Source organism: Quercus lobata, chromosome 2 (assembly GCF_001633185.2).
Source record: "Quercus lobata isolate SW786 chromosome 2, ValleyOak3.0 Primary Assembly, whole genome shotgun sequence".
NCBI lineage: Eukaryota > Viridiplantae > Streptophyta > Magnoliopsida > Fagales > Fagaceae > Quercus > Quercus lobata.
Window position 1 is genome coordinate 82,653,389 of NC_044905.1, and position 27,862 is coordinate 82,681,250.

General features: G+C 35.7%; 1 long non-coding RNA gene across 6 annotated transcripts; it reads left to right on the forward strand.

Annotated features, from left to right (window-relative positions):
* Positions 1–729: 729 nt before the first annotated feature.
* Positions 730–7,962, forward strand: LOC115976887. 6 transcript variants are annotated; one of them, XR_004088443.1, is made up of 8 exons: positions 730–884; positions 996–1,045; positions 2,525–2,698; positions 2,847–2,895; positions 4,499–4,601; positions 5,476–5,611; positions 5,943–6,010; positions 7,749–7,962. It is a non-coding gene; the product is annotated as an uncharacterized LOC115976887 (long non-coding RNA). The 6 variants fall into 6 exon arrangements; XR_004088447.1 differs by lacking the exon at positions 5,943–6,010; XR_004088444.1 differs by lacking the exon at positions 4,499–4,601.
* The last annotated feature ends 19,900 nt before the right edge of the window (positions 7,963–27,862 follow it).

The window sequence follows — 27,862 nt, forward strand, 5'->3', positions numbered from 1 at the left end:
ACAAGTGTTGTGATGCCTAGCAATTTAGATGCTTGGAGATGTAACTATTTCTATGTTTGGTTTGATTTGGAATTAAAAAAAAAAATATATATATATATATATATATATCTTGGGAATATAAGATGTTTATATTTAGTTTATTATAAAAAAATCTTATAAGAATTATTAATTTTTCTCCAAATACTATATTATAAAAAATCTTATAAGAATTATTAATATTTACTTTATGTTTTCTTTCTTTTGAAATAATTATATTCTTTAACACGCACATAGCATAATCCAAATATATTTTAAATATAATGTCAAATAAATAGACCAAACTATTCAACATTAAATTATATCTACTTAAATACAATTATCAAAAGTACAAGGAAATGAAAAATACATAATGACAATGAAATTTCTGAGAAGGCGAAGGCTATTTAGGGTATTTCACTTGGTGAGGCATTGGATCTAATAAATTATTATTTGTTCATTCAATTTCCCTATAAAATAATTGCCAACCGTGATACATACTAAGCACAATAACAATTGATTTTATAGAAATAAAAAATAAAAATAAAAAAGGAGCTAAGCCCAAATTTCTGATTGATTGAAATTTGGGAGCTGAGCCCATATATATAGTCTCAGTAAAGTCCAAAACTTTTATTATTAAAAAAAAAAAAAAAGTGAAAAGAAAAGGAAAGCTAAGACGTAAAATGCACAGTAAAGAGTAAAGACTCAAAAAAAAAAAAAAAAAACGCACTGTTTTATTTTTTGGTTGTGGTTTTCTTTTCTCAATTCGTTTTCACTTTTCTCATACTCACAATTCTCACTGCAACACCGATCTGCACCGTGAATATCATTCTTATCAAGGTCAATTGCAAGACCAATATCAGCACTTGGTTAGTTCCTATTTCCCTCAGCTTCTTTGCCTTCAACCCTTGAATTCGTAATTGGGAAACATAATTTCAGAACTTTGAGCATTGAGAGTTTTTTTTTTTTTTACTTTGCAGGTTAGTGATTTGGGAAATGTAATTGGGTTGCCGCTACAAAGTGTGTAAAGGTTAGATATTCATATATATATATATATATATATATTTATATTTATCTCTATAGTTATTTTGTGGTTGAAGGGAGATCAATTACCATATTCACATTCGTTAAATTTCTATGTTTTTTGAATGTCTATCTATTAATGACAAGTAGAGATGAATATTGGAAATAGTGTTTATTTTTGCTACTCTTCTTCATACCGGACTGAAATACAAAAAAAAAAAAAAAAAAAAAAAAAATAGATCTAATAGTCTCTCAATAACTTACTAACTTGCTCTTGCTCTTGGGTCACTGCCGTCATTAACACGGTGCCGTTGTCGCCACCACGTTGCCTGTAGCAACCCATTTGGTCATCTTCTCTTCAACTTCTCCGGCTGTTTCTTCTTCTCCTCCTTCTTTGTCTGCATAGCCATATGTTTCTTCTTCTTATTCTAACTCTTATGTTTCTTTTTATTCTAATGTTTAACTTTTGTTGTTTTGTGTGCTTGACAATTGACAAGCAGTGACAAGTCACTGAACCCACGTTAACTCATTCAAAAATTCAAACTCCACATTTTTTTTTTTTAATATAACATTATATCTATTTAATACTTACTGGATTTGTGTGCTTTGTCCACAGACTCCACACATAATAACACTATGGGTCTGTTTGGATAGAACTTATTTTGCTGAAACTGAAAACTTAAAACTGAAAACACTGTAATAAAATAATTTTTAAATGTGTAAATAGTACCGTACGACCCATTTTTAATGAAAAAAGTTGATAAAAAGTGGAGTTTGTGGGGTCCATAAACAGTACATAAGTCACTGTTCATGGTTGAAAAGTCAACAATATACGGCTGAAAAAAAAAAAGAAAAAAAAAGGAAAACGCGGACGCAACGTGAAACACACTATCCAAACATACATTATAAGTACAATGACTAGGGCTATTCATTTAAGGCCTATTTTAGTATTATTACTTAATACATCAATATCAATTCTATTTTATATATATATATATATATATATATATATATTTTGCTTAGAATATTATATATTATATAATAATAGTCTAATGAAGTGAAAGTGAAATGTATTTTTTTTTTATTAGGTACTTGCATGGAGATTATTGATTCACGATCAGATTGATTGGGTTGGGTTTAATGCTTGTTTGTGGGGTTGGATATATTGGACATATATTATATAAAGTACCTCTGTCTACTTGTTTTTAGGAGATGGCTCTTTTTTGGGGGGTGCAATATTTTAGACACAATAGTCATTAGGGACTAGAGGACACAAAAGAAGTAAATAAAACAAATATAAAAGATAGCTAAGATAGGAAGAGCTATCACGGCAAGAAAAGTCCCATTATCATTAATGGTGTTCCATATGTGGTGTGGATTGTAACTAAAACTTGGTGATTACATCAAAATTGAGAAATTTTGCTATTAATGTCTGTCTAAGCTGTTAATTGTTTGTTTGTTTATTTATTTATTTACTTTCATTTAGATCTTGCGGTAATTCAGCGAATCCACTGAAAGTATAGCTGTCTTAAAGGTTGATTTGGCTGATGCAAAGAAGCGTCTTAGCGCCCGCAATAAACAATTGCATCAGTTGTGGTATCAATCAGTAGCGCTGCATCACATAATTTTCCTGTTAGATCAATTTGAGGGCACAGCTAAGGTTTGTCCAACCTATTTCCAGCTTTAAGACAATATCAGATCCAATAGTATTGCATACTTTTGGTCAATGTTACATTTTAATTACCTGATTCCTGTCTCATCCTTTAATTCTACATCTATGCTGCTATGGTTGGATTTTTTTGTACTAGAGTTGCAGTTGCATATCATCTCCCTACAAACATGCAGACATTTTTTGAGGTAAGTTATATACATGCGAGCATGGATGCATAAGTGCATGCATTAATATGCACACATTTATGCATGCTATGATATGTACTTAATGACTTGTTCTAATCATTACTTAAAAAAAGAAAAGACAAGTAAAGATAAAAGAACTTGTATCTTGCTCAAGTGGAATTTGGGGTGTGTAGTAAATTACTAATGGAACTTCTCAGCATTTTATGGGTATTGCAGCTTTTAGTGTGTTTTGAAAAATTAACTCCACTACATTGTTTGCAGCTTAAAAAAAAAAAAGTCTTTTTGAAATGAAGGAAAATGGTGTTTTAGGGTATTTTCCTTGTGAAATGAGCCACTTAAACCAAAAGCATCAATTCACTGTGCTTAAGATATTTATCAAATAATATATATGCATCACTGTCATTTGCATTCAAATGATGCATGGTCACATAGCAACAATACTTCCAAGGTTAAATTTCAACCAGCACGTGCAATGTTTAACAGTGACTGATTGCCTCATCATTTAATTTCATGAGTTGTAGAATTTATGATAAGAATATATTAACTGGGCATTAAGGATATGTTTGGTTGGGGTGAAAATAAGAAGGATGGAAAATACGAATAGGAGAATAGGGTGAAAAATGACATTTTTCATTGTTTGGTTGAGAGGGGGAGGGGAAGAGAAAAGTGGTGGGGCCCACAAGTTTTCTCTCATTCCCCTTTAAAATACAATCTCTCCAAATTAGAGAGAAAATTGGAGTGAAAAGTGGAAAAAACATATGGACAAAACTGCCCCCACCTCTTAATGTTTATGGCCTTTTTTTTTTTTTACTTTTCCTTTGTAATGCTGACTTTTTGTTTTTGTTTTTTCTTTCTTTGGTTTTGTCTGGTGGCGGATTCTTCTTCTTTTACTTCTTCTTTTTTTTCTTCTTAATTTTTATTTTTATTATTTTTTTAAGAAAACACTTTTGGATGATTTCTTATTCTATTTTTTGAAATGTCCACTTTCATCTATACACAATTTTTAAAAGGTACCTTTCTTATCATGATTTAGGCAGCTCTTGTCTTGATCAATGATCATGATTCATGAGGTCAATGTCACCCCTATTAATGAGGAGTGGCTTAGGGCAGTGACATGAAGCTTTGGAAGTTCACAATTACTACTTCCATTTAGTAGTTGTATAAAAATAAAGATAGCAGAGTTGCCTTTTGACTGATGCTATAGGGTGCATCATGGTTATTGAAAGGAGTTGCTTAATCTGCCAAAACCATATGAAAAGAGAGAGCTAGAAAGTTTGGGGGAAAGGTCTACATTCATCACCAGCCTTGTTTGTAGCTTAATGTTAATGGTACTTCCAGTCCTTGACTAGTGACTACATTCTACCTTTGACAAGTCTTAGCTAGTCTTGGGTTTGATTGATTCATTATAGTTACTGGGTATTGGTACGAAACTATATTTTGAAAGTTCATTTATTGGTAGGTGCAACTAGAAAAGAAAAAGAAGAATAAATAAATTGCTTGATTTTGTTAATAAGTGTTCTAAAGCTTCAAGTTAAGAGATATATTTAACATTGTAGTATTCAGTTTTAATGCTTTATTATTTAATTTTTTTTTCTTAAGATAGGCGCGGTGGTGTGTGGTTTTGGAGTTTTGAGATTGTGGAAATGTGAGGTTTGAAGATTGGAGTAGAAGAAGCTCTTTGATGAGGAATGTAAATGAGATAACCAGTAAGAGAAAGCTGTTGTTTTTTTCTTTTTTGGTTTTTTTTTTTACCAAACCAAACAGAGGAAGATTTTGACACGACTCAACTAGAATTCAACTATTTATTTTTTAGTTCAATCCTAGGTTTAGTTGTATTGTTAATGCATGATAGATATACATTGCAAGTATAATAATTAATAATGAATAATAAAAAGCAGCTTTATCTCCTTTCCTTGAAAATGCAGGTTCAACTAAGCTAGTTCTTTCATTCTCAAAAAAAGAAAAAAGAAAAAAAAAAGGAAGCTAGTTCTTTAATTAAACCAATCAAGTGTAAAAGTCAATTTCTCTATGATTGAACCAAAAAAAAAAAAAAAAAAATTAAGGCCCTTTCTGTGATTATATATTTTATAATATGCTCATTTTTATTTTATTTTTTCATAAAAATTATTAAGAAAAAATTAAATCAACAGCTTTTAAGGTTTTATAAAATGATACTCACTAAAATTATGGACTAAAGGACACTTGCCTTAGTGCTTTGTATAAATGCAACGATAAATCCAATGTTTCATGGACCAAACCATTTTTACAAGATGGCTGACCTGCTATGTAGTGAAATTGAAAGTACAACAACCCCTCTCACCTTTGTTTCACTTTGAGTTAATTTTGTAGTTTTTATTTTGGTTAAATTACATTCTAAACTTTTAATTATTACTATACTAATATACGGGCTTAAAGTGCTTGAATCTGTTAAAATAAATGCAAGCCTTTGAAATTCCTTCTATTTGAATAAAGAATGCCTACTATGAGGCATACAAATTTTTTGTCATGATGGTAAAGATGTTTAAATTTTGATTCTTAATAGATATGAATGTCCTTATATGTGGATTAACTTGCATGCAGTACAAATTCTATGTTGATGGAAAATGGGGATATGATGAATCTGAACATCATGAGACTAGTGATTATGGGATTGTGAACACACTACATCTGTCTACGGATGACATGGATGTTGATAATGATGCCTTTTCGGCATGTGGTGAGTCAGATATACCATATGCTTGAAATCATGATTACCATGATACTTTGGCCCTTCTTGTTGTCTTTTATATTTTGTTATGATTTTGATGGAAGTCAGAAATTTTGGTGATATCTATATGTCTCTATGGGCTTGACTTGAGGAGTTGTTTGAACTTTAGTGTTCTTAATACCCAACCAAGCTTTGCTCATTTGAAACCTATGAGCCTATGAAGCAAGTTTTTATTTGGTATCTACTTCTTTTTCATTATATTACATTAGAATTTCATGTGTTGTATATATTTAATTAGTGTATTAATAAATTCCTTTTAAATTAAACTCATCTTTTACAGGCTAAGCATTCTTTGTAGGTGGTGAGTTTTGATTTTTTTTGAAGAGCCGTGTGTTTGGCTTGAGCACAGTAAGTGCTTTACATTAGAATTTCATAACTGTTTTGTGGTGGGTTGTTAAGTGTGAGCAAGCGGGTGGCTTGCATGGTGATATAAGGTGCTTTACATTGATATTGGGAGTGTTGATTGTTTTGTGTATTTTTGAATGACTATTTTGCGTAGATTTTTTCTCCCCCCGTCCCACCTTAAGTTCCCTGGTGAAAGCTATCTTGATGTTGGTAATTTTGCTTAATAAGCAAGTGAAGAAAAATTAAAAATATTTGGTTCTAAGATTCTATTTTTGGTTTTCCCCCCTGTTTTGATTTTGTTTATGATATCAAGGCGTCTTGGTTTTTTGGCTTTAGTTGTTTTACCAGCAAGATCACATGCATTTTGGATTAGTGATATTCTTGTCTTTTCTGTCTATTGGTTGGTAATGCTACATGTTTTATTTAATTATCATGTTCACAGTATTCACCAGCTACTTCTTTAATATTGATCTACTAAACATGCTAATAGTATAATGTTTAAATTTGATGGTGGTGTTGTAGGCTATTGAAGTGATAAGTATAGTGAATTCACAGTATTTACCGGCTAGTTCTTTAAAGAAAAATGCTAGTACCACAAATATGCTAATAGAATGCTAGTACCACATTGCTCTTTTTGTCATACTAATCTACTAAATATGCTAATAGAATAATGTTTAAATTTGATGTAGTGCAGTAGGCCGTTGGAGTTACAAATAAAGTGAATTCATAGGTTGAAAAGACATGCATTTAACTATATCAGTATATGTTCATTAAAACTGCAGACCACTTTCATTAGAGTATTTCAATAATTTCCTTTGTGGCCAAAATGTACCAAGAGGAAGAGAGTAGTTTAATTTCTTAAATCTTGTTTTGTTGGGGGGGGGACAATGAAAGAAGTGGATTAGTTTTATTCTTTCACTCTTGAGTTCTAAATGTAACCACTTCCCATGTCATTCCTCTCTCACAATATTTCCATCTATTTTAGTATGAGTGTGTAGAACTAATAGAGAATTACTTTGAGGTTCTTGTCAATTTCTCCATTTATAGATAAAAATATGGTATAGAATCTAATTTTATATCATTTCTTGTGTTTTCGGACATATCTAACTCATGTAATAATTTATTACATTTTTTTTGTAGCATTCTATGAACAACAAAGGACTTAAATTGTATATTGAATTGTGTATTGTATGGTAGGAAAAAAACATTAATTATCTCTCATTTTTTTTGTTTGGGATGTTGGGACTCAACATGTCTATTGTCTTTCTGTTATTCTCCAAAAGAAAGATTCTCCTATGATGCTAGACTGTTATCTTTTTGGTTTGGGGAGTAGAAGAAAGAATTTTTTTTTTTTTTTTTTTTTTTTTTTTTTTTTTTTTTAATAACGATCTGTTTGTGTCTCCATTTAAATTCTATTGCTTTAAGTTCATGATATGTTTTTTAGATGAGTGATATTTCGTATGTATTAATGATTTTTCATTTGCTTTAAATTCTTTTACTTTAATTTCTTTACAAATATCTTTGGATATGTTCTTTGTTATGATTGTTAATTTCTTTTGGAGAATGAGTCTTGATGTAGATTAAGTTTTGTTAAATGCATAAAGCTTTCATATCTTCTTAGTTATGGTATTTTTGAAAAATATAAATGTCAAAATTTTACTTGGATGTTAAAACTATTTATTAAGCATTTTTGTCATCTATTTTAGTTGACCTTTACATTGGTTTATGCTCTTTATTTCAGGTCAAAATATCGCATGCCTTGGGTTATAGATGATGTCGAGGGGAGATATATTTCATTGCAACAAAGTTTTAGCTTGGTTGCATATCTTCATGAGGAATTCGTTATCATTTAATTAGTATTTGAGTGAATAGATTCAAACTTGTATTATGTATATGATATTGAACTTGGGTATTATTTTCCCTTATTTGTAGTTATTGATTGAGCAGTTGTTATGCTTATATGAGTATTTGTGATTGAAAATTTGTGATGCATATAGAATTGTGGTTTGTTATTTCCCAACAAGTACCCATGTAAAATTCAGAATGTAAATTTTAAAGAAAAATAAAAAAATGTAAAATATTATTAGCGACGACAATGTCATCGCTAATATTTTATCATATCATTAGTGACAACAAACAATATTATCGCTAATATGCAATTTTTAGTGATGACATGTTTGTAGTCACTTATATATTGTTCTCTGTGATGACATGTTTGTGGTCACTTATATATTGTTCTCTGTGACGACAACAAGTGTCGTCGCTGGTAATGATATATCAATGACCACAAACATGTCGTCGTTAATAATAATCTACTAGCGACGACAAAAAAATTTGTCACTACTAATGAGATAGTAGCAACGATATTTCGTCTTGGGGTCTCGAGTTATTTATGACGACAATTGTCATTATTAGCGACAACTTTGTTGTCGTTAATAGTATTGTATTTGGGACGACATTAATATCATCACTAAAAAACTTTTTTGTAACCAAATTCGTTTAACGAAAGTTAGCGATGACATTTTTCGTCACCAATATAATTAGCGACGATATTTAAAGCATTAGCGACGACTATATGTCGTCGCTAAAGACCAAATTTCTTGTAGTGCTCACACATGTATTCCTAATTATAATGACACAACATGTGAAATTTTTAATTTTTAAATGAGAAGTAGAGTAAAAAAAAAAAAAAAGACTTGTACTCAAGACCACCTACTATGATACCATGCAGAAATTTATGATAGAAAATGCATTAAAGTGAAAAGACAAGAAATTGTTTGCGGTTTGGCCACAAGGCCTACATTCACGGAACATGAACTCAAAGGCTACATCTTCTTCATTCACTTAGATAATGATATATACATTGAAACCCCATTTCATAATGGGTCTGACAAATGTACCCATATTAATGACAGTTAATTGAATTGATTGCATAAACCCTACAATTTCCTCTAGCAATCAATTTCTTGATTCATCCAAATATGATTTCCTTAAACATTCAATGCCTTAATTTGATCTCCAATATTTTTACTATAAAAAAATGATCTTTAATGATAATGTTTTGCATGAAATCTTTGATGAAATGTGTGACTTGAAAAATTGAATATTTTTGTGAAGTATGCTTTTCTTTTGGAGTAGAAGGGAGGCCAACAATCCACAAGGCTTGGAATGCACAATGTCTATTGATGATGCAAAAAATCATCAATTGTACTCTCATCTATATTGATTTACGATGTCACGACTTCTCTAATGATCAATCTACAAAGAAAATCAAAGAATGGACAATGGGGGAGAACATTGGTGTCGTGTTGGCCAAAGGCCTTATGATGACCAAATCAGAAATTTGTAATCTAAGTTGTTTGGTTTTGGAATGGGCTGATCTGTATTGTCATTTGGTTTTAGGTTGAGCTAATATGTGATCAAGGTATATGAAAATACTTTTAAGGGTAAATTAAAATAGTAAAAAATATTATATATATTTATTTATTTATTTAAGTCAGGGGGTTCATTTAAACCTGGACAACATGTGGAGCTGCCCTTAAGTCAGATTTATACAAAAGAAAAAAAATCATATTTTATGTATGTAGCTCCTCTGAACTTAACAGAATATATCTAGAGAAAGAAAAGACTTAGTCCTCACATGAAAATGACTTATTGAAATATCCATTTGTATGTTTTTGACCCCTTAAAACACAATCAGATTAACCTAGTTAATTAGCCAAGTGATTACTTAGTCAAATTATTCAGGTCTAGGTTAACACAAATATATCATATCATGTAAAGCAATGGAAAATAAATAGCACAAAGATATGATGACCTAGGAAAACCAAATCGGTAAAAAACCTGGGGAGGATTTAACCTAGCTATCGTCAAGGTAAGACAGATCCACTATGAAAGAATTGAAGTTTACACAATAGCAACCTAGACCACTAATATCCTATTGCTACTTCGAGTAGGAAACTTACTATCACGATCACGTGACAACTCCGAGTCCACGGACTACTTGTTTCTTGGATTCACAGCAAGCACAAGTACTCCCACTTGTGTTTTTCTTTAAGTTCTTTATGCAGCAACTGAAACGATCGCCAAGCTCTCGATATCAATCTTGATCTTGATAACCCTAAGTATGTATGAAAGCAAACACCTCTAGATATTACAAGAGATTCATATACACAGCATAAACAACAACAATAAAACGTGGTTAGGGTTTTTCCTTTTATACTTGAGGCAAAACATAAAACCTTACACGTCAAATGGGCTTGGGTTGAGTTGGAAAATTCTGTAGAAAAAAAATCTGCACGAGTTTCGATCGATCGAGTCTAATTCTTGATCGGTCGAGCTAGACAGATTTACACAATAAATCTTGCAGTACACTCGATTCCAACTTTACACATAAACATACTTTGAGCAAGTCTAAAATAAGACTAAACATTTTGATCATAGTTTGCCAACATTACAAAATGAAGTTTTAATACATTTAAACCTAAAGTCTTAGAACCCAACAAACTCTTCCTTTAGCAATTCGTGACAAAACACAAACTGGACAAAGTGCTCAAAGTTACAAAAACAGCCCATCACAAAAACATTGCCCAACAAAAACAAATTCAACTTAACTACTATCTATCAGTTGTAAGTGTAGATAGCAGCACGACTGAATCAACCTGTATATTCCTGTAACTCTTAACAAACACATAAACGCATGTGGAAAATACAAGTAAAACAAAATAAATTCTTGATTTCACATAATTATAAACTACAAGACATATATCATGAATAACCTCATAAATATAAATCAATAATCAATGTAGCACAATGTGAAACAAGAAACAAAAATAAACACATCATAGTATCTCCTCCTATCATAGACAACTCAAATAAAACAAAACACATCATGAGCTAAAAAATATAAATACAAAATGAAGCACCTAGATACAATCTAAAGCTCCATAGCTCCAAAACAACAAAAACTCCCCCTATCAACAAAATCTCAAAATCTCCTATCCATATGTACTTCCCCTTTTTGTGATGAATTGCCAAAGGGCAATTGGGACTCATCGTCAAAAGGAGGTTGCGCAGGTGACCGTTTAATGCTCACTAAATCTTCTCTCAAGGCCTGAAGCTTAATAAGCATGTCCACCAAAAGTTGACCATAAGCTGCTTGAACGGTCATGACAGTGTCCAACGTACGACGAATGCTAGAAACATCCGAAGTAGAAGGTAGAGGAATAGCAGCAGCAGTCGGATCATTGAACACATCAGCAGCTGAATCACTTGAAGAAGGAGGAGGAGAAGGAGAAGGTGCGACACCAGAGGACGACTAAACTTTAGGGCGTTTAGAGCTTGCTCTCTCATCTAAGCAGCCCTCTACCTAAGAAAGGTGGCACCTATTGGAGCTATAATATGAACAAGCTTAGACGCAAGAAACTCATCTAATCCTAGAAGTAACAAAATCCTATGAATAAAAACAGGAAAGAAAAGAGCATAAGCAGAAGAACTACTCCTATGAACCTCAACCAAAGAACGAATGAAAAGATGAGAAAAACTCATAGGAGCGTCTGTGATAAGATCATACAAAAATGTACATCTCTCTATAGGAATAGTATGCAAATGAGAGATGGGCCAGATCGAATGGCAAGAAATTCGGAAAAAGAGATAATGAATCTCGGTCAACTTGTGAAAAGTGATCCGAGGATCAAAACCCCACTAGATAGAAGTCCTAGTAAGATATGACATGATGTCATCAAGGGGAGGAGACTCATCGTAAGGATAGACAAGATGCTAGAACTTAGGCACCCCAGGAGCAGAGGCCACTACTGTAGGAGTAATGGTGTACTCTTCACCCCGTATCCAACTTTTCATATACTGAGTGTTGGAATCATTGAAGTGGACAGAAAGGTTTGAGTAGAACTCTTTGATCAAGGTGGCTAGAAGAGGATGGTCAACATCCAACAAAGACAACCAGCCCCTACGCTCAAAGTTTCTCTTAATTTCCAGGTCAAGCTCATCCAAAACTACTTTCCTCTCAGCCCACACATTCCTAAGAATGTTCAGCTTCTCATAAGTTTCCTGGTTTTTCTCACTAAGAAACCTCCCACTATCAAAAGATGGAGTAGAAGAAGAAGAGGATGTCCTATGGGCTCTAGTCTTCCTAACCATGATGCTAAAGAGCAGAAAAGACAAACAAAAAAGAGACAAAAGACAAAAAAAAAAAAAAAAAAAAAAAAAAAAAAAAAAAAAAAAAAAAAAAAAAACACCAAGGGAAGACTGCATCAGACATAGTTAGAGTAAAAAATAATATAGAAAATAATAATCTATATGATGCATGAACAGAATAACCACATGATGCATACTCTAATACATTGAAAATAGTTCAATTACACTGTTAAAAACACAAAAGTGGCTTTAACATAGAGTTTATATCAAAAACTCCAAATTTTGAAAACCCACTTTCAAAAATCCCAACAAATTGACCAATTGATCATTACACAAGATAGAGAACATAATATAATGACCAATTCAATCAACTAAACAAGCCAATTTCATAAATTAATGCTTAATTGAACAAAATCCCCAATTCTGGTAGTTTCAAGCCCTAGAAAATTCAATTTTACCAATTCAACAAATTGATCAAATTAAACCACAAAGATTAGTTTAATAACATCCCATAACAAAAACCCAATGATCAATTTTGAAAGAATTGATTGAAAACACCAAAAACCCCAATTTTCCATAGGTTCGAAATTCTCCCCAAAATGCATGAAAGATGAAAATAAATGAAAAAGGAAGGCTAAAAGGGTCTTACCAGCCTTAGAAGACAAAAACCCTTGAAAAATCTTGCTTTGAATCTTGATCGATCGAAGAGAGAGAGAAAGAACTTTTGAAAAAGTTTGAATAGTAATAAATACGTGAAAAATTTATGATTTTAAAAAACTCTCTGAACAATTTTCAATTGATCGAAAAACAGATTCGATTGATTGAAAATTACATTCGATTGATCCAACAGCGATTGAGTATCAATCGAACTAGGCAGATTCAAACCAAAATTTTAATCGCAATTTCGATCGGTCAAGCAACAGGTTCGATCGATCGAAAATCTGGAAAAAACAATTTTTTGAAAAACAGAGCAATTTTATGCAGATTCTCCTCAAAACACAGTTGTAAGGACGCGATTCGTGACGGACCGTAACAGTGTCGGATTCGCACGTAAAAAGGCCCCTAACAATATCACTTGTAGAGCATGGGTTTGGAAGGCTAGGCCCTGGTTGACAGGCGGTGGGTTTTCACGGTGTTCGTACGAGTTTAAGTTTTCCTTCACCCCTGGAGTCTTTCTCCTGGAGGTGGGCTGGGAGGCTCTGGTTTCTGGCCATTTTTCCCAACCCCCCCTATAGATTACTTACTCTTCCTTTTATACTAGCTCGCGTTCACTGTCCTTCGTCCACGCGTAGGGTTAAACTTTCCAAGGTTGATACTTGTCCCATCAGTCCATATTCAAAGTCGTTAGGGATGGTTGTAAAAGCCAAAGAATACGGCTCTGTCAGGTTCAGAGCATTAAATGGCAGTAACAGCAGCTTTCCCTTGATATTTTAGATCTTTCTTCCAAGTTTCAGTCCTATACCGTCTTTACCCTTATTTCTTCTTTGGGGGGACTTTGGGTCTGCCGAGGATTGAGCTGTCCTCGGCGGTATCCAAAGGCTATTTTGTCGAGCGTGGGCCATAGCCCTCCTCGGCTTGGGCCTCTGGATTCTCCCTGGGTAGATGGGCCTGTCCCATAGATCATGTGGGCCCCACAATAGCCCCTCAAAACCCGGCTGTCCAACCTCTTGGTTGGAAAGGGGGGTTTTGGTGATGTCCAACCTCGTCCTACGGCCCAATCAATTTGGCCTATTAATAATGCTGGCGGCTCTTCATCTGTTCAAGAAATGCATCGGTCTATGAGACGGTTTTTTGATTTTGCGCTTGACGCGTTCTTATCGTTTGGGTATTCCAAAACGTGCTTTTAATGACCACTATTTACGAGACTACTTTAACTTGGCGGTTTGTTTTGATGGGGTGGAGAAACGGAACCGGCATGTTTGTGTTGGCAGATTCCTTTGGAGATCTGAACCTATTAAATGTCTCCCGCTCCACCCTCTGTATAAGAAGGAAAGGAGGAGGTTATTGTTTTTGTAAAGAATCCCTTTTCATCCTTCTGAGATTTGAAATACTTGGCCTCCCCTAGGGTTCATTTTACCCACTGGTTTATACACTAAATCGTGATACACTTTACCGTAACAACAAGGGATGCAAAAGCCCCACCCCTCCCAAAAACACCACGTTCCGATAAAGCTCATCATGGCTCGATCGGGACAAGGATGGCGAAGACTCAAAATCAACCTCATCCTTCTTTCAGTCAAAATCCGAAGTAGGGACTCGTCACGTCAAACTTTCGACGTGACTGAGTCGAGAACACCCAAGATCATTACCATCCGGCTCCTCACGAGCGTACCTAATATGGCACCAGCGTGTTAGGAGTCAGGGCTGAGGCAGGGGCTAAGTGCTTCTGTTTCTCCCTCTTTTGCTCCCTGGTGCCCTCCCCCGCCCTCTCCTTATAGTCTTCCCAGCACCAGTTCCGACCTGGTGCTTTCTCTTCTCCCTCTTTTGCTCCTTTTCTTTCTTTTCATTTCTTCTCTCCTCTTCTCCTCCTTCTTTACTCATGTCTTCCATCTTCTTTATTCATCCCCTCCATCTTCGTCATTGATTTCTTCCTTACTATTTCCTTCTTCTTCATTCATTTTCTTTTTTAAAGTGAGTCCCTCTCTTAGTATGAGCAACAATGAGGCGGAGATTGGAGAAACTTTGAAGACGAGTTTAAAAGACGCTTGACAGTTTACTTTTCTGTACTACAGATGTAATGGTTGCTTAGGCAGTTCACATTTTGTATAGGCTCGTTTGAGCCCCTTTTTGTATGTTGTAGCAATTTTTCATATTAATAAAGATTGTTGTCTACCTTATTTCGCATATTGTGTCTTTACGTTTTCATAAATTTGCAAGCACTGCTCGGCACAATGATATAGCATCTAAATCAATGACGACTAAAACCAAAATACTTGATAATAGATAGATATCGCCATAACTTTGATAGAAGTGCTTAGCACAATAAGGCCGACCCGTAAAAAATAGTGCTTACCCGGAACTAGCCGAGGAGAGAACCGAAGGCTTGATGCCGTGTGAGAAATAACCATCTGAGAACATATCACCTGCCAAATGAATAGCCCTCGTATACGACTGAATGCTGGGGCGTTCCACCACCTTCCTTACACCCTTATTGGCCTTAACCTTCTATGGTGTTTAAGCCGTGGACGAAGTGACTTGACGTTTTTATCAAGTAGCCCATCTTACTAAATTCAAACCTTTTCTTATCTAAGTGTTTGGTTTCTCCATTGGCTTGGGTCCGAGGACCATACACGGCCTTGGTACTGTCCGACACTTGTAACTTTTATTTTTTGTACTTGGTTCCCCCATAGGCTTGAGTCCGAGGACCATGCAATGCCTTGGTTCTGTCCCTGGGCCCCTGTGCTGAATCGGGCTTGGGCCGCGAATCTATTGGGCCCAAAAATTAGGGGGTATTTTCGTAATTTTAGGTCACGCGGTATTTTTCGGGCGTCCCGGTGTTCGAGGTGCTCCTTCTCGAGACTCCTTTATCTTCAGGGCTGCAGACGACATTGGAAATCGTGCCAGAGACGTTTTGTCTGTAGCGTTCCTTGAGACGCTGCGTGAATTAAATGCCACCACCTTATCTTTTAACATAAATAGGAGAGAAAGTTGCTCTATCCACACACAAATCCTTCAGATTCCTCCCTTAGTTCATCATGCTTGAGGCAGGGCTTGGGAAAAAGGAGCTCCCTCCGCCACAAAGGCGTCATGTCCCCCCGAGACTCAGAGTAGGGAGGTACGGGCCAAGGAGGTGCAAGTTCAAGGGAGCATTCCATTTCGTCATAGGGGAGAGGGTCTTTTTCCCTCTTTTAGTCAAAATCCGAAGCAGGTTCTGGTCATGCCAGTTTTCCGGTATGTCCAAAGAAGGAATTTCCACCATCAGCACTGTCTGCCTTGTAGCAGGCAAATTTTTGTGGGGGCTTCCCAACCTCAAGCTCCTAGCACCTTTTCTGTAGATGGTGTTAGCCTGAGGTCGGGTTCTTTGGTTGCCTGAGTTATGGGCATGCAGAAGTGTCAAGGAATAGTTTCCTTAGACAATAACTTGGCGCAGTAGCCAACCTCTCCTCTGAGCTGTCCCCACGGCCTTATCTCCACTCGCTTGTATTTTCCTTTACTTATGTAGTCAGCTTTAGTGTAAGCTTGTTTCAGCTTTTCATTGTACACTGTACTGTTCCTTTGTCTTAATAAAATATGTGTCTATTTCTCCATACATATCTTTCTTCTCCGTAACAACTACTTTATGCATGAATACTAAATGCAAGCTTGCCCTTAAGGATATTCCAGGCAGAAAAAATGCTTTAACACAGGCTCCTACTAATTTAAACTCACAAATATTATCAAGTATAACAATGGTAACTTTCAATAAATTAAATTCTTGGAACTAACCGGGATAAGCGCTGAGTACTACGCGATGCATGCTAGACCAATGTTCGAGAACGATAATCTCTAAATAATTCGTCTGAAAGGGTAGCTAAGTAGCGAGGGACTTTGGTTGTGCTTTTGGGGTAATATGTTGCGCCGTATCGCATCAACCCCTTTGATACTGGGGATCCGAGGGTAGACCGAGGAATCCGCGCAATCAAGGTATTAAACCGTCTGCTAACGCGGAGTTCTCTACGGAGGGATTTCGAGGTTTACGGGCCATAGTTTTTTCTTTAAATAGTTAGTTCCTCATCCAAGTAGTTGGTTTCCCCATAGGCTTAAGTCCGAGGACTATGCAATGCCCTGGTTCTGTCCAAAACTTAGTTTTCCTCATCCAGGTAGTTGGTTTCCCCATAGGCTTGAGTCCGTGGACCATACAATGGCCTGGTTCTGTCCAAAACCTAGTTTTCTCTCATCCAGGTAGTTGGTTTCCCCATAGGCTGGTGTTCGAGGACTTTGCAATGCCCTGGTTCTGTCCAAAACCTAGTTTTCCATCATCCAGGTAGTTGGTTTCCCCATAGGCTTGTGTCCGAGGACCATGCAATGCCTTGGTTCTGTCCAAAACCTAGTTTTCGTCACATCCAGGTAGTTGGTTTCCCTTGAGGCTTGGGTCCGTGGACCATGCAATGCCTTGGTTCTGTCCAAAACCTAGTTTTCGTCACATCCAGGTAGTTGGTTTCCCCTGAGGCTTGGGTCCGTGGACCATGCAATGCCTTGGTTCTGTCCAAAACCTAGTTTTCATTACATCCAGGTAGTTGGTTTCCCCTGAGGCTTGGGTCCGAGGACCATGCAATGCCTTGGTTCTGTCCAAAACCTAGTTTTCGTCACATCCAGGTAGTTGGTTTCCCCTGAGGCTTGGGTCCGTGGACCATGCAATGCCTTGGTTCTGTCCAAAACCTACGTCACATCCAGTTTGGTCCCCTGAGGCTTGGGTCCGTGGACCATGCCAGGGTAGTTGGTTTCCCCTGAGGCTTGGGTCCGAGGACCATGCAATGCCTTGGTTCTGTCCAAAACCTAGTTTTCGTCACATCCAGGTAGTTGGTTTCCCCTGAGGCTTGGGTCCGTGGACCATGCAATGCCTTGGTTCTGTCCAAAACCTAGTTTTCATTACATCCAGGTAGTTGGTTTCCCCTGAGGCTTGGGTCCGAGGACCATGCAATGCCTTGGTTCTGTCCAAAACCTAGTTTTCGTCACATCCAGGTAGTTGGTTTCCCCTGAGGCTTGGGTCCGTGGACCATGCAATGCCTTGGTTCTGTCCAAAACCTAGTTTTCGTCACATCCAGGTAGTTGGTTTCCCCTGAGGCTTGGGTCCGTGGACCATGCAATGCCTTGGTTCTGTCCAAAACCTAGTTTTCGTCACATCCAGGTAGTTGGTTTCCCCTGAGGCTTGGGTCCGAGGACCATGCAATGCCTTGGTTCTGTCCAAAACCTAGTTTTCGTCACATCCAGGTAGTTGGTTTCCCCTGAGGCTTGGGTCCGTGGACCATGCAATGGACCTAGTTTTCGTCACATGGTAGTTGGGTCCGTGGACCATGCAATGCCTTGGTTCTGTCCAAAACCTAGTTTTCATTACATCCAGGTAGTTGGTTTCCCCTGAGGCTTGGGTCCGAGGACCATGCAATGCCTTGGTTCTGTCCAAAACCTAGTTTTCGTCACATCCAGGTAGTTGGTTTCCCCTGAGGCTTGGGTCCGTGGACCATGCAATGCCTTGGTTCTGTCCAAAACCTAGTTTTCGTCACATCCAGGTAGTTGGTTTCCCCTGAGGCTTGGGTCCGTGGACCATGCAATGCCTTGGTTCTGTCCAAAACCTAGTTTTCGTCACATCCAGGTAGTTGGTTTCCCCTGAGGCTTGGGTCCGTGGACCATGCAATGCCTTGGTTCTGTCCAAAACCTAGTTTTCATTACATCCAGGTAGTTGGTTTCCCCTGAGGCTTAGGTCCGAGGACCATGCAATGCCTTGGTTCTGTCCAAAACCTAGTTTTCGTCACATCCAGGTAGTTGGTTTCCCCTGAGGCTTGGGTCCGTGGACCATGCAATGCCTTGGTTCTGTCCAAAACCTAGTTTTCATCACATCCAGGTAGTTGGTTTCCCCTGAGGCTTGGGTCCGTGGACCATGCAATGCCTTGGTTCTGTCCAAAACCTAGTTTTCGTCACATCCAGGTAGTTGGTTTCCCCTGAGGCTTGGGTCCGTGGACCATGCAATGCCTTGGTTCTGTCCAAAACCTAGTTTTCGTCACATCCAGGTAGTTGGTTTCCCCTGAGGCTTGGGTCCGTGGACCATGCAATGCCTTGGTTCTGTCCAAAACCTAGTTTTCATTACATCCAGGTAGTTGGTTTCCCCTGAGGCTTGGGTCCGAGGACCATGCAATGCCTTGGTTCTGTCCAAAACCTAGTTTTCGTCACATCCAGGTAGTTGGTTTCCCCTGAGGCTTGGGTCCGTGGACCATGCAATGCCTTGGTTCTGTCCAAAACCTAGTTTTCCCTTTGTGCGGGATCTTGGCTTTAGGGGAGTTAGCTCCTCAGCCAAGCCCCTAGAGTTTATCCATACGGTTAACGTTACCAGGTGCCTAGTTTACTCTTTACAGGGGACCTTGGCTTTAAGGGAGTTAGTTCCTCAACCCAGCCCCTAGTCAAGAAACGTAGTCCCTAACAGAACTTTATACTAGAACTCTATAACCAACGGTTAGATATCACGAAGAAATTCTATCGACCCACTTCCTATACCAACACACAAGCCTTTCCCACAGACGGCGCCAATTGTAAGGACGCGATTCGTGACGGACCGTAACAGTGTCGGATTCGCACGTAAAAAGGCCCCTAACAATATCACTTGTAGAGCGTGGGTTTGGAAGGCTAGGCCCTGGTTGACAGGCGGTGGGTTTTCACGGTGTTCGTATGAGTTTAAGTTTTCCTTCACCCCTGGAGTCTTTCTCCTGGAGGTGGGCTGGGAGGCTCTGGTTTCTGGCCATTTTTCCCAACCCCCCCTATAGATTACTTACTCTTCCTTTTATACTAGCTCGCGTCCACTGTCCTTCGTCCACGCGTAGGGTTAAACTTTCCAAGGTTGATACTTGTCCCATCAGTCCATATTCAAAGTCGTTAGGGATGGTTGTAAAAGCCAAAGAATACGGCTCTGTCAGGTTCAGAGCATTAAATGGCAGTAACAGCAGCTTTCCCTTGATATTTTAGATCTTTCTTCCAAGTTTCAGTCCTATACCGTCTTTACCCTTATTTCTTCTTTGGGGGGACTTTGGGTCTGCCGAGGATTGAGCTGTCCTCGGCGGTATCCAAAGGCTATTTTGTCGAGCTTGGGCCATAGCCCTCCTCGGCTTGGGCCTCTGGATTCTCCCTGGGTAGATGGGCCTGTCCCATAGATCATGTGGGCCCCACAACAGTATTTTATGAATAGAATGCATGAGTATGAGATGAAATGCTTCTCAACAACACTTATATTGAACTCAGATCTCCCAAAAATAAGATTTTCAATCAATTTTTCCTTAAATTCTCAAACTTCAAACACATTTTTCATTAAAATCAAAGAATTTTCAATCTTGGATGGCCAAAACAAAATCACACACACTAACATGTACAAAGTTTAGCAAAGAGTAACTTGTATAACGTGTGCAACTAAGAAAAGCTTGAGATACATGTAAGGTGATATGTGAATAGTAATCAAGCACAATTTCTACAAAGTTCATCACATACATTTGAAAGAGACTATCACCTAAAGAGTTACATCATATAACTTCCACATCTCCTAGAAAACAAGTTTGCAATCATGTAAGTTTCTTAATTTGCCTCATATTGTACACACCAATTTTATTTGATCAGAAACTTATTAAAATAGCTAAGATAATGTACACACCAATTTTATTTGATTGAATTAATTATAGTCCAATAATGTACACACCAATTTTAGCATTTAAACTGATGTTACACCTTATGTTCCTTTTGTACATGTGCTACACTTTCTCGAGCATAAAATCTTATGACATGTACTAAGGTGTTCATGATTGGCTAGTAAACAATGGTGAGATGGTTATTTATGCCTTTCTCATTAAGTTCAAGTCCAACAATCAAAGGCACGTGACTTCAAGATAAAAAAAAATGATCAAAAACTATAAACATCTTCCCACACAATATGCACTACAAAGCTCAAATTAGTAAAGTGTAATAAATAAGCTCATCCAAGCTAAACAAGGTACATAGACATGTTATGTAAAGATAAAGTGGTCAACCTTGATTTCAAATTCAAGAAAAATAATGTAAAACACATTTTGCTTCCCTTTTCCTCTTTTTTGTTTTTGTTTTGTTTTGTTTTGTTTTTTTTTTTTTTTTGTGTTTTGTTTTGTTTTTTTGTTTTTTGAAAAGAAATAGAAAAAACAACCTAGAATGAAATGCATGAATATTATGCAATGCAAATCCTAGAAAAACAAAGACAACAAAGAAAAATGGTCACAAAGAGTAGAGCGATGAAGTACAAGGACCATGTCAGAAAGACTCACTTAGATTGAACTTTTTGCATCCAAAACCTTTTAGATGCAACTCTAGCATTGGAGTTATTATTCACATTAGAATGCTGAGCAACTCAAGGATTGGAATAAAGGTTTAAAACCTTTACCAATTTACCAATAAGTACCATAGGATCGTGTGCTTGAGGCACAGGTACTTTTGGTTTATTTGCTCACTTAGCAGCTTGCAACTTGAAACAGTTTGGACAAATGTGTTCAGACTTTCCACAAAAATGACAAACCCATGCAGGTTTATCATGCACCTTGTCCTTAGGAGGGTTAGGAGTTTTAGGTTTAGACTCTTAAAGATCAACCTTAATCTTCTTAGGAGGAGTAACTTCTGCTTGTTTGACAATCTCACTCATAGGAGGCTCAGAAGAAGAAACAAAGTTTGTGGAATGAGTTTTAGGCACAAAGATACTTTCTTCAAAACCTAAACTAGTTTTTTCTGAAGGAAACTTTTGAAGACTCAGCATGTGATCAAGTTTGGAACTAGCAGACCTATTTGTTTATTCTCTAGCAACAGATAATTCAATTTCAAATTCTTAACTTTATCAAGTAAAAACATGTTCTCAGTTTTCACATTATTTAACAATTCATTAGCATCAAATAGTTTCATAAGAAAAATTTTCTTATTAAGTTCAAGAGATGCAATTTTATTTAAGCCTAAATCAATACTCATAGCATTCTTTGCAGCAACTTTGCAAAGTTTATTGTAGGCTTCTTGCAAATTTGCATCCTCAGAGAGTTCCCCATCAGAAGGGTTTTCTTCAACAACAACACTTTCATCAACTATAGCAGTCGATGTGAAAACAATGAAGTTTCCATCCTCATCACTACCATACTCATTGTCAGAAACTTCATCATCACTAAGGATTACAGTCATAGCCTTACCCTTTGACCTCAAGAATGTAGGACATTCTGATTTCACATGACTATACCCTTGACAACCAAAACATTATTGACTCATAGAATTATTGGAAGTTTGACCTACTTTCTCTTTAGGTTTTTCAGTGTTCATCTTAGTGGGACCATTCCTCCTAAAATTTCTAGGTTCAACATTATTTTTACCTCTTGCCCTTCTGTTATTGTTCCTAAAAAAATTTCTAAAGTTCTTGGCAAAATGCAATCTTTGTAGCAGAGAGCTCATCATCAAATCCATTCACATCAACATCATCAACAGACTTAAGAGCCATTGATTTGGATTTGCTTGTCTTAGGTCCAACTCATAGGACTGAAGAGATCCTACAAGTTCATCAACAGAGATGGAGTCCACATCCTTGCTTTTAGTGATGGTAGTCATTTTGGGTCTAAAATTCTTAACCAAGGATTTAAGTATCTTCCTAACAATTTTAGATTGATTATAGATTTCACCCAAATTATAAGCAGAATTAACAATATCATTAAGCTTAGCATAGAATTCATCAAAACTTTCATCATCAGACATCTTAATGCTTTCAAATCTAGTTGTTAATTGCTGCAACTTATTGATCTTTACTGCCTTTGTGTCTTCATGCATAGTTTGAAGAATATTTCATGCAGTGTGAGCAATCTCAACATTTGAGATTCTCTTGAATTCCTCCATAGAAACAACAATAAAAATAGCATTTATAACTTTGCTATTAAAAGCGGCTGCTTCTTTTTGAGAAGTTTGCCACTCACTAATTGGAGTAGTGGGTTTCTCCCATCCGTATTTAACGGAATTCCAAACTCTCTCATCAATAGATTTCAAGAATGCTTTCATCCTTACTTTCCAATAAGCATAGTTGTTCTCATCAAAGTGAGGTGGGATCATAAGAGAGTGATTGTGTTCCATGACAACAGGGGTCAAAGATTAACTCTTAGATTAAAGGATCTAAATACTAGAGCTAACCTGCTTTGATACCACTTGTATATTTTTAGACCTCTTAAAACACAAGTAGATTAACCTAGTTAATTTGCCAAGTGATTATTTAGTCAAATTGTTCAGATCTAGGTTAATACAAATATATCATATCATGTAAAGTAACGGAAAATAAATAGCACAAAGATATGATGACCTAGGAAAACCAAATTGGTAAAAAACTTGGGGAGGATTTAACTTAGCTATCCTCAAGGTAAAATAGATCCACTATGAAAGAATTGAAGTTTACACAATAATGACTTAGACCACTAACATCCTATTACTACCTCGAGTAGGAAACTTACTACCATGACCATGTGACAGCTCCGAGTCCAGAGACTACTTGTTTCTTGGATTCATAGTAAGCACAAGTACTCCCACTTGTGTTTTTCTTTAAGCTCTTTATGCAGCAACTGAAATGATCACTAATCTCTCGACATTAATCTTGATCTTGATAACCCTAAGCATGTATGAAGGCAAACACCTCTAGATCTTACAAGAGATTCATACACACAGCATAAACAACAACAACAAAATGTGGCTATGGTTTTTCCTTTTATACTTGAGGCAAAACATAAAACCCTACACGTCAAACGGGTTTGGGTTGAGTTGGAAAATTATGCAGAAAAAAAATTTGCACGAGTTTCGATCGATCGAGTCTAATTCTTGATTGGTCGAGCCAGTCAGATTTACACAATAAATCCTACAGTACACTCGATTTCAACTTTACACATAAACATACTTTGAGCAAGTCTAAAATAAGATTAAACGTTTTGATCATGGCTTGCCAGCATTACAAAATGAAATTCTAATACATTTAAACCTAAAGTCTTAGAACCTAACACCATTAATAATAATAAAAAAAAAATTATTCAAATATATGACTCAATCTACAATCGGGCAAAATGTGCAAATGCTCTTTTCGTACAAATTATACAGCCTTCTGCCCCATTTTTTAAACTAATTAGAGAAATGTCTTTCTTTTGTAACTCGATTTTCTAAAAATCAAGTTTCAACTTAAAACTTGATTTTTGGATAATTGAGTTATAACAAACTGAAAATTAAAAAAAAAAAAAATTGTTAGAACTCGAGCTCTATGAACTCGAGTTCCATGCAATTTTTTAAAGCCCTATAGTGGCGTTTTAAAACATGTAAGCTTTTTTCTTAAGTCTAATCACTCCATAGAGAGCCCTATAGTGGTATTTTAACATGCGAGGTTTTTTCTTAAGTTTGATCGCTCCATTAGGGAGCCCTATAGTGGCATTTTAAATACCTATAGTGGTGTTTTTAATGGAACTCGAGCTCCATAAACTCGATTCCATGTAATTTTTTTTTGTTTTTTTTTTTTAAAGTTTTACCTATAGCGGCGTTTCATAGAAGCCTATAGTGGCGTTTTTTTATGGAACTCGAGTTCCATGCAATTTATTTATTTTTTAAGTTTGATTGCCCTATACTCGATTTTCTACAAATCAAGTTTTACATTGAAACTCGATTTTGAGAAAATCGAGTTACAAAAGAGGAACATTTCCCTAATTAGTTTGAGAAAGGGGGCAAAAGACTATATAATTTGCGCGAAAAAGGCATTTGCACAGATTCCCCATCTACAATCAAATTTGGCATCATTTACTCAAAAAATTTACATAATGAAGGTTTTGTTATGTTGTCCAATAACGTAGAATGTAAAGTTGTGGGAATATGTATGGTAAAAGTTAATATATTAAATTAGATTATGAAAACTTTGGATAATATGAGAGATGTAACCGAACTTGAAAAAAATCTGATTTCTTTAGGTTACTAGATTTTTTTGTATATGGATATTCTGAAAGAGGTAGTTATGAACGAATCACTAAGGGTTCTTTATAGGTAGTAAAGAAAGAGATATCTTTCAAGAATCTGTGCAGATTGAATGGTGAGACAATTAAAGGTAAAGAGTCGCACGGTAAAGCAAAAGGTAGAGAAAATCCTTAAAAGTTTTGTTTGAACGTAAGATTTATGGACAATGTAATTGGTATAGTTATAAAGACAAATTCAAGTCATTGCACCCTATCCAAGAAAGTGATGAAAGGAAGGTTTATCCAAAAAAAAAAAAGTGATGAAGGGAAGTACGAAAAGGGGCACTAGTGAATGACAGTTTAAAAGTGAAGCTTGGACAAAATTGGCATCTGTCCTTTTCGGGTAAAATAAATATCATTCTATTCCCTTTCTCAAATTAATTAGGGAGATGAAAGGAAGTACAAAAAGGGGCACTAGTGAATAACAGTTTAAATGTGAAGATTGGACAAAATTGGCCTCTGTCCTTTTCGGGCAAAATAAATAACATTCTACTCCCTTTCTCAAATTAATTAGGGAAATACCCCTCTTTTAAAATTCGATTTTTTCAAAATCGAGTTAATAAAAAAAATAATTCTGGAGCCCTATAGTGGTGTTTTAAGGAGTCTATAGTGACGTTTTAAGGACCTATAGTGGCGTTTTGTAACTCAAGCTCCATCAACTTGAGTTCTATGCAAGTTTTTTACCTATAACTCAATTTCATGGAACTTGAGTTAAAAAACGCCACTATAGGTCCTTAAAAACGTTACTATAGCCCTTTAAAAACGTCATTATAGGACTTAACTCAATTTTGAGAAAGTCGAATTTCAAAAGAGAGGCATTTCCTTAATTAGTTTGGGAAAGGGGGTAGAATGCTATTTATTTTGCCCGAAAAGGGTAGAAGCCAATTTTGTCTAGTGAAGATTTGTTTGTCTAGCTCATAAGGGGATTAGTTTGTTAGTTTCCTTTTCTAATTTGTTTTAGAATCTCACGTTGGTTTGGAGATTAATAAAAAGATTGAATAATTCCTATTAAGAGTAAGAGCATGGACGGTAGCAAGAGAACCATCTCAAACTTGAGTTGAAAATATTCAAAAAATGTTACAACCTAGCCAAATAAACCCTCAGCCTCACATCAAGACAAAAGAAGTAGAGTGGTATGATTGTCTCTATAAATATGTTGGAGAGACTAAAGAAACAAGGTTTTGTCTTGTCTGTTAGAGTGAGAACGTCTTTGGGTGTAGTGTAGTAGACTTTTGAGTTTTTTAGGTTTGCGAAAATTTATAAGTGTGGTTGTAGTCCTTATATTTGATAGTAGTTTTTAATTGTTGTTTTCCATGAATGTAACATTGTTAAATTTTTATTTTTATTTTTATTTTTTTACAACATATTTTTTTTTGTTGAATGTGATTTTTCCTTCTTAGTGTTATTGTCTTATTGATGAATTTTCCTCATTGACAAATTTCTTTTACGTAGAATATAAATGACCCTACTGTATAAACCTTCATTTGTACGTAACCTTTTAGTTTCAATAATTTTAAAGAAAAATATTGGAGAAAGTATGACAGGTTGGCATCTCATCAAAATTAACCAGGCCACACTTAATATTATTATTATTGTTGTTGTTGTTGTTTTAATTTTTACAAAAGAATACCAGAGCTACTTTGACTGATGAGGAATTCGTTGATTTGTTTTGTAATTTAATTGTATTCTTTACTTCGGTAACGTAGTTTTGGTGAGTAAAATTTTGTGATTTCTTGAAAACAAACCTGCGACCCAACAGATAAGACAAAGTGGCCATGATAAGTATGCTTGGGGACTGATATTTAAGCATCAAGAAGAAAATTAAGTAATATCATAAAATTCTACGGTGATTCGCTTGTTTACTTTGACATTTTCTATATCTCCTATAATATATATCTAAAAAAAAGTACACCTAACCCCAAATTATTTCATTTTAGAGAATAATACAAAAAGTATACCTAACCACAAATTATTTCTTTTTACAGAAGAATATATACAAGAATATAAGAGCAACTTTGACTGAAGATGAATCCGTTGGGCCTTAATCCTCTTTTGTTGGGCCTTTTTCAAAGATGGTTTGTGCAAAATATCGTCTCTGCTTCAACTGCGAAAGCATTTGTTCCTGCTCCATTTGTGAAATACCTTAGGCCATGATATCACTTATTGGAGAGCTAAATACATTTAGGGAGTTTTTTTAAATAATTAATATAATATATAGAGACACATTTTACCCAAAAAACCTAAATCCAATGAGTACATGAGTTGCAAATTTTTTTAGATATAGCAACTTGATTGGAGCTTGTTTTTATGGATTTGGTGGGTAAAATAGTAACTTGGAAGGTTTTACACCTCTAATAGTAATGCTCTTAGTTAAGAAAAAAATAAATTGGTTGACATAAAAAACATTGTAAATATAAGTTATAATTTATTTTTCCATACATACTAGTGTTAGAGTTGAGACTTTTTTTTTTTTTTTTGGAGATACTCTTTCTCCCTAGATCCTCAAAAACTTTGTGTACAGAAAGATGCCAATTGAGTTACACTTAAAGTTGAGACTTAGTATAATCATTATTATGTGACTGTAAATATATATTTTTTGATAATTTGATAATTACAAACGGTGGAGGAGGATGGATTTGTATAGCAGGTAGCAATTTGCAAAGTCTATTGGATTGCATTCTATTTTTCTATTATTAAGAATATATAGCATTCTATTTTATGTTTCAAATTATTACTACTGTTTTTCATATTTTAAATTTTATATTAATAATTTTCAAATGATATCTTACATAATTGTATTATCAATGTCATCACTTATTTGCAAGCATTTCATGCAATTTTGCTAACTATTCCAACTCAAATATAGTTATATTTTCTTCCAAACTCATCCACTAATAATCAGAAAGTTGCATCCCATTAAAAACAAAGAGATCTGCCACATTACTAATATATGTCAACATTGACATTTCTCTTGGGCAAAATCTGTTTGGGGTAATAATCTCAAATTACGTTGTGA